At 37.0% G+C, this 5,681-nt stretch overlaps 2 long non-coding RNA genes across 2 annotated transcripts in view; one reads left to right on the top strand and one right to left on the bottom strand.

Annotated features, from left to right (window-relative positions):
• Positions 1 to 253: 253 nt before the first annotated feature.
• LOC148740691 (uncharacterized) lies at positions 254 to 2,347 on the bottom strand. Its single transcript, XR_015996027.1, has 2 exons — positions 1,489 to 2,347; positions 254 to 1,417 (listed from the first exon to the last, which is right to left on the bottom strand). It is a non-coding gene; the product is annotated as an uncharacterized LOC148740691 (long non-coding RNA).
• Positions 254 to 5,681, top strand: part of LOC148740690 (uncharacterized) — a 25,910-nt gene continuing 20,482 nt past the window's right edge. Inside the window, exons 1-3 of the long non-coding RNA XR_015996018.1 lie at positions 254 to 548; positions 2,804 to 2,858; positions 3,137 to 3,191. This is a non-coding gene — a long non-coding RNA (uncharacterized LOC148740690). The remainder of the gene's footprint in view (positions 549 to 2,803; positions 2,859 to 3,136; positions 3,192 to 5,681) is intronic.

Below are 5,681 nucleotides of genomic sequence, written 5' to 3' on the forward strand. Positions count from 1 at the left end.
GAATGTAAAGTGATTTGAAAATGTGCCTTCCCAACGAAAATCACATGGCTAATAAAAAATAATTATTTCGCTTTCTCATCATTCTTGGAATCTATATTTTGCCTGGTAATTTTTTAAACATCATTTTTGTATTTTCAGAACAACAGAAATTTCTGGCGACAGCTTGGGAGACAATTCTAGAGAATGAAGAATCACATCAGTTTTGTCCTTTATGACGCGAGAGAGCAAGATAGGGAGTCTGAGTCCAGTAAGCTTCTTTGAACACAAACTTTAATTACTGGAGAGGCAGGTTACCTTTAGAGCTATCGATATAACAACAACATGACGACTAACTTATCTCAATGTTCACTCGTGTAACTCGAGAACTAGATTGGAATGTACCAAGCGATTACATAACCAGTCCAGAAGGTTACATAACATTCGAGGGTTACATAACCTTTAAGTGTTACATAAGAAAGATCAGCTGATCGACATTCAAGAACGGTCTCGTCGAAGAAAAGCAAATGTTGATTTCCTGAAGGTTTTACATATCATAACAACATCAACAGGTAATAAATAACAAACCATTTTACTACATTTTTTAACAAAATGTTTTGCAAAATTTTTATTCTAGTTGGTTCTTCATGCGCTGTCCTTAGTGCTCAAATTGGACTAGTGATAACCTATCATGTTAAAAAATTTTGTTAAATTTTTGGTTTTGATTAAGGATTACCGGTATGATTAGACATTATAATATAACAAACACTCTGTGCATTGGCTGATTGGTCAATTCAATTTCTAAGGGGCTGCTTTATTAGGTTTTTAGAACCCGTGGTAACTAGTTATGTCATTAAAGCAATAGAACACATTTTCTGGGCTCTTTAATTAATCCACTTGAGATGTCATTAAGCAATAGAACACATTTTCTGGGCTCTTTAATTAAACCACTTGGGATGTCATTAAGCAATAGGGCACATTTTCTGGGCTGTTTGATTAATCCACTTGAGATGTCATTAAGCAATAGAACACATTTTCTGGGCTCTTTAATTAATCCACTTGAGATGTCATTAAGCAATAGAACACATTTTCTGGGCTCTTTAATTAATCCACTTGGGATGTCATTAAGCAATAGAACACATTATCTGGGCTCTAATTAATCCACTTGAGATGTCATTAAGCAATAGAACACATTTTCTGGGCTCTTTAATTAATCCACTTGGGATGTCATTAAGCAATAGAACACATTTTCTGGGCTGTTTGATTAATCCACTTGGGATGTCATTAAGCAATAGAACATTTTCTGGGCTCTTTAATTAATCCACTTGAGATGTCATTAAGCAGTAGAACACATTTTCTGGGCTGTTTGATTAATCCACTTGGGATGTCATTGTAGACTTGAATACTTGAATAAGGTTTTAATTACGAAGATCCGGTTTGACTGTACAAAAACGGAAACAAACGTAAACAAAACGAAGCGAAACGAAAATACTACAGTGACAACATACTCACAAGATTTGTGGACTCGCAGGAAACGTAAAGAAAACATTCATGAGAAAAAAACAAACATTTAGGACCGAACTTTGACTTCTGGAGGTCCGAGCACATGGTCCATACCATAATATCAACAATACATGACGTAGATTACCAGTCCCGCGCGGACTGAACACGGGAAACGTTTTGTAACTTACAGTCATTATGCAATAGAACACATTTTCTGGGCTGTTTAATTAATCCACTCGAGATGTCATTAAGCAATAGAACACATTTTCTGGGCTCTTTAATTAATCCACTTGAGATGTCATTAAGCAATAGAACACATTTTCTGGGCTGTTTGATTAATCCACTTGGGTTGTCATTAAGCAATAGAACACATTTTCTGGGCTCTTTAATTAATCCACTTGAGATGTCATTAAGCAATAGAACACATTTTCTGGGCTCTTTAATTAATCCACTTGAGATGTCATTAAGCAATAGAACACATTTTCTGGGCTGTTTGATTAATCCACTTGGGATGTCATTGTAGACTTGAATACTTGAATAAGGTTTTAATTACGAAGATCCGGTTTGACTGTACAAAAACGGAAACAAACGTAAACAAAACGAAGCGAAACGAAAATACTACAGTGACAACATACCCACAAGATTTGTGGACTCGCAGGAAACGTAAAGAAAACATTCATGAGAAAAAATAAACAAACATTTAGGACCGAACTTTGACTTCTAGAGGTCCGAGCACATGGTCCATACCATAATATCAACAATACATGACGTAGATTACCAGTCCCGCGCGGACTGAACACGGGAAACGTTTTGTAACTTACAGTCATTATGCAATAGAACACATTTTCTGGGCTGTTTAATTAATCCACTCGAGATGTCATTAAGCAATAGAACACATTTTCTGGGCTCTTTAATTAATCCACTTGAGATGTCATTAAGCAATAGAACACATTTTCTGGGCTGTTTGATTAATCCACTTGGGTTGTCATTAAGCAATAGAACACATTTTCTGGGCTCTTTAATTAATCCACTTGAGATGTCATTAAGCAATAGAACACATTTTCTGGGCTCTTTAATTAATCCACTTGAGATGTCATTAAGCAATAGAACACATTTTCTGGGCTCTTTAATTAATCCACTTGGGATGTCATTAAGCAATAGAACACATTTTCTGGGCTGTTTGATTAATCCACTTGGAATGTTTGGAGAACAGAAGTAGAGCTTTCCTTATGTTCTCCCAACAGCTTTATCAGGCTGTAGAGCCCAAAAAAGTGTGTTCCATTGCTTCACTAGATTTGATTGTTTACTTTTGTTTTAACTCCAGGTTCTGTCTGATGTCAATGCTGATTCTATTTCTCTCCCACTTCAGGAAGTTGACAGTAAGTGCAAAATCTAGAAGAACACTAATTTTTAACAAACCTCCACAATGGAGGAGTTCCATTCTGCCATGATTTACCCCTATACTCTTACAAAATCAGACATGTACTTTATCTCATTTTGAATCTACAATTTTAAGAGAAAAAGTCATCAAGTTTTACTGGTTTGATGCTTATTAAGATAGACATAAACTGCCAGGTAAACAGAAAGTAGAGGGTTCAATTTCACCTAGTGTACTCCAAGCTGTTTTCAGTTGCTCACAATTTAGTCATTCTCTTAGGTACTGTCTACTTGTGTGGAAAAGTCCGGATTGAATCTGCAAAAATTTACATCAGGTGAAGTATCTTCTTTTAAATTAGTTCGTTTTGGATGTAAAAACCTGTTACGCTGTATGTTCACAAGAGAGAAAACAAGGAAGTCAGAACAAGAGAGAGTTAGATAAGTAACCCTGAAACACCCAGAAGTGATTAATATGTAACTTCTCCGTATAATATCCATACATCATCCAGCAAACAGGTAATGAGAATATTCAAACTAATCAGATGTGGGTTGTTATTCTTAGCTAACACCAATTTCTGGTAACTTACTTACAAGGAAATAAGCAGAGGGGAGAATTAACAAGTAGATCTTTGCAAAGTTAAAGAGTTAATTAAAAAAGCCTAGACAAAGAAAAAGCTCTGTTAGGCTCTTAGACTGAGGCAAACCATTCTTTTTTTTTTTTTACCCTTTCACTCTCAAGATCTCATAAATAATTCTCTTTACTAATAATAATAATAATAATAATAATAATAATAATAATACTTTATCCAATCAAATCACAAAATAAGTAATTTGAAAGAAAGGGAGACACCAGAGGTTAGCGCTATCGAGGGTGTCCATCATACAATTCTTATGATATAAGTTTGGAGAATTTGGTAGTGGATCAACTAATAATCCTTCAATTGACATTGTTCTCTTTTCTCATCACTTGTCATCTTGAAACTTTCTTCAAATTGTAAGGAGAAACTGACGACTACCTGACAACTACACAAACTAGTGTCATTTGATGTGAAATGGCTGTTTACAATCCGACAATCCACCGACCCACTACTGCTACCAACAGACGACATTGTGGACTTCAAGTTACTGAACCTTTGCCTAATGTCAACTTACTTTCAGTACAACGGTGAACACTACAAACAGTTAAACGGCACAGCTATGAGGTCTCCAGTTTCTGTTGTTGTAGCGGAGATTGTAATGCAGAACATTGTGGAACATGCCCTTTTGACTTGCCAACAAACGATACTGTTTTGGTTATGTTACGTTGAGGATATATTCACTGCCATACGACAAGATGAAATCAACAGATTCCACCAACACCTTAACGGACAAGTGGCATACAGTTTACAAGAGAAGTCTAAGAAAATGGCAAACTTCCTTTTCTAGACTGTCTGGTACGCTGTGACAACAACTCACTACAGACAACAGTTTACAGGAAACTGACACACACCAACAGACTACTAGATGAGTCATCCTACAATCCTACATCACACAAAGCCACAACTATCAGAGATCTAACACGACGCGCGCAACTAGTTTGCGACTCAACAGACAGCTTATCCGATGAGAACAAATACCTTTACTGTGTTTCTTCAAAGAACTACAATGATGACTTCATCTGATGAAACACTCACCGACCTACTACTACTACCAAAACAAACGACACCGTAACTCCTACGACTACAGCAACCATACCATGCATAAAAGGCATGTCTGAGAACATCTCGCACATCTTATAACCCTTCAATATCCACGTTGCCCACAAATCCATCACCACTCTACATCAGTTACTAACCAACAAGACAAGGACAAACCAAGGAACAGACAGGGAGCGATTTAAGATCAATTGCTCCAATTGCCAAGCCTCCTACATCAGAGAGACTGGCAGAAACCTCGCAACAAGACTGACTGAACACAGACGGGCGACAAGGAAAGGTGATGTCAACAATCACATTCCTGAACATCATCGACTTACAAACCACAATATTGACTGGGACTCTACGCAATGCCTAACCTACAGCACTAAGTACTTTCAATGACTGACTCTGGAAAGCTGGTTTCCTAATTTAGAACAGACTCCCCTAAACAGGTGTCAACTACTACTGGCTCTATACAAAGGACTCATTCATGACATTAACATTACAAACGAACCGAACAGAATGACCTAACTTTACTTACAGATTGAAACAGACCAATCACAACCGACTTACGCCATTTGAGTCTTGCAGCGAATAACATCACGGCAAAACTGACCAATCATTTTACACAAACTGGGCTAAGAACATTTTACTGACAACCACTATTCACTTGACTGTGATGATGACTTCCACACAGGTTGTCAAAACGTCAGTCACCACCACTGACAACAGTCCTTCTCACGACTACACTCACCCTGACGATCACACTATAATTTCATATTTTCTTGAAATTGAAAATAAAATTTAAATTGATCTGAGAGTGACTTTTTTCAACAAGAAACAACCATTTCTTTGTAGGTTAAGCCTGAAAATTTTAAGTGGTGTTATGCTATAAAATGGGTGGTCAGCCTCAGTTGAGAGTTTCTCAAATTGTAACCAGGCCTCCCTTGCTGAAAAGCCTTCCTTGGCTTCTCCCCCCTCCCCTGGAACAAAACTCTAGTATTGTTATTCATTTTGCAAGGTAGCACAAAGCACTCATTAACCCTTAGACTGCCAAGATCTTACTGTTAATTCTCCCTAGCTGCCACACATTTCCTTTTAAATTAGTTGTGAGAATTTGATGTTAGATAAGGATAACAACTTCTACCT

Source organism: Stylophora pistillata, chromosome 1 (assembly GCF_964205215.1).
Source record: "Stylophora pistillata chromosome 1, jaStyPist1.2, whole genome shotgun sequence".
NCBI classification, from domain to species: Eukaryota; Metazoa; Cnidaria; class Anthozoa; order Scleractinia; family Pocilloporidae; genus Stylophora; species Stylophora pistillata.